General features: G+C 39.1%; 1 protein-coding gene across 1 annotated transcript in view; it reads left to right on the forward strand.

Moving 5' to 3' along the window:
• Nucleotides 1-2,500, forward strand: part of LOC310798696 (uncharacterized protein) — a gene marked incomplete at its 5' end in the record, with an annotated part of 23,677 nt that overhangs the window by 18,967 nt on the left and 2,210 nt on the right. The gene's annotated exons all lie outside the window — the stretch shown is intronic.

Genomic DNA, 2,500 nt, shown 5'->3' on the forward strand with positions numbered 1-2,500 from the left:
CATTCACTGTTAAACCACTAACCCCTCTGTCTGATCACAGTCAAATCACTGTGTACATCAAAAAGACAGATAACACTACACACACACAGCCCAGTAAGCTGTTTCATATCAAGAAATCATACAGATGGGCCCAAAACAGCACTGAAGATTTCCAGAAAGCAATTTGCAGCCATGAAATTCAAACACTCTTAGATACCTTTCTGGATACCACATATGCTCACAGTAAAGAAGGAGTCAATCTGGCAGTACAAAATGTAAATACCATGTTTATAAGAGCAGCACAGAAATCGCAATTGAAACAGAACAAACCCAAACGCAAACTCAAAAAAGAAGATGATTGGTTCGACCAAGACTGCAAAAACATCAGAAAAGAACTTAGAGCATTATCCAATCAGAAACATAGAGATCCAAATAATACAAACATTCGTCTTCTTTACTGTGAAACATTAAAACAATACAAACGTACACTCAGAACCAAGAAAGCACAATACACCTACAAGCAACTGACACTAATAGAGGAGTCGATCAATACAAATCAGTTCTGGAATAATTGGAACAAACTGAAAAAATCCAAACAAGAAGAATTGGCAATACAAGATGGAGAAATATGGACCCAACATTTCCAACTACTCTTTAAAGAAGTTAAATCAAATACAAACCCTAACCAGGAACATATAAACAAAAAACTTGAAGAATTAGAATTGACTATTAAAGATAACCAGAACCCCCTAGACTCCCCTATTACTGAACAGGAACTCAAGGACAAAATCAAAAAAGTAAAAACTAAGAAAGCAGCTGGCCCTGACAGCATCCTAAACGAGATGCTAAAATGCCTGAGCTCTAAATTCCAATTGACAATCTCAAAGTTATTTAACTTGGTTCTGAGTGTAGGTTACTTCCCTGACATCTGGACTCTTGGACTAATAACCCCAATCTTTAAAAATGGAGATAAATTTGACCCTGATAATTACAGAGGCATTTGTGTGAACAGTAATCTGGGGAAGATTTTCTGTAAAATTATAAATTCTAGACTGCTAGACTTCCTTACGAAACACAATGTCTTGAGTAGAAGCCAAATTGGATTTTTACCAAAATTCCGCACATCTGATCATATTTACACCCTACACACCCTAATTGATAAACATGTAGTACAAAATAAAAACAAAATTTTTGCATGCTTTATTGACTTCAGAAAAGCTTTTGATTCTATTTGGCACCAAGGATTATTTTATAAAGTTATTGAAAGTGGTGTAGGGGGTAAAACATATGATATCATTAAATCAATGTATACGGAAAATAAATGTGGCATAAAAATTGGTGATAAAAGAACAAATTTCCTCTCACAGGAACGAGGGGTGAGGCAGGGATGCTGCTTGAGTCCAACCTTGTTCAACATCTATATCAATGAATTGGCAAAAATCCTAGAACAATCAGCAGCACCCGGCCTCACTCTACACGACTCAGAGATTAAATTCCTGCTCTATGCAGACGATCTGGTTCTGCTGTCTCCTACTGAACAGGGATTACAGCAGAGCCTGGACCTGCTGGAGCAGTACTGCCAGACCTGGGCCCTGGCAGTAAACATGAAAAAGACCAAAATTATGATATTTCAAAAAAGGCCCAGATCTCAGGGAAAAACATTTACATTTACACTAGGAGGAAACCACATTGAACATTGCCAGAACTACAATTATCTAGGCCTAAAAATCAGCAACACAGGAAATTTTAACCTCGCAGTGAATGAACTGAAAGAAAAAGCACGCAGGGCTTTCTATGCCATAAAACGACAAATTTTTGTAGACATTCCAATTAGAATCTGGCTAAAAATATTCCAATCAGTAATTGAACCAATTGCCCTCTATGGCAGTGAAGTGTGGGGTCCTGTCACAAATCAAGACTTTAGCAACTGGGACAAACATCCAATTGAGACCCTGCATGCAGAGTTCTGTAAGAACCTCTTACACGTCCAGAGGAAAACAACAAACAATGCATGCAGGGCAGAATTAGGCCAATATCCTTTACTGATCAAAATACAAAAAAGGGCAATCAAATTCTGGCAACATTTGAAAAACAGTGACCCCCACTCGTACCATTACAAAGCCCTGCAATACCAAGACTTGAGCAAAAGCAGTCCCCTCACTCAGCTGGTCCTGACGCTCAGTTCACTAACACATACTAACCCTCCACAGCCTCAGGACCAGTACATCAAAATACACCAAATTATAACTCAACAGAAACAAAATTATATTACTCATTGGGAAACACAAACCAAAACCCAAAACAAAATGCAATGCTATCTGGCCCTAAAAAGACAGTACACTGTGGCAGAATACCTGCACACAGTGACTGATACCAAACTGAGAACCACCTTGACGAAGTACAGACTCAGTGAGCACGGCCTGGCCATTGAAAAAGGCAGACACAGGCAAACATGGCTGCCGGCAGAAGAGAGGCTGTGCTCACACTGCGACATGCGAGTGGTGGAAACAGAGCTGCACTT

The sequence above is a fragment of the Poromitra crassiceps genome, assembly GCF_964638095.1.
Source record: "Poromitra crassiceps genome assembly, chromosome: 26".
In the NCBI taxonomy this organism is placed as follows: Eukaryota; Metazoa; Chordata; class Actinopteri; order Beryciformes; family Melamphaidae; genus Poromitra; species Poromitra crassiceps.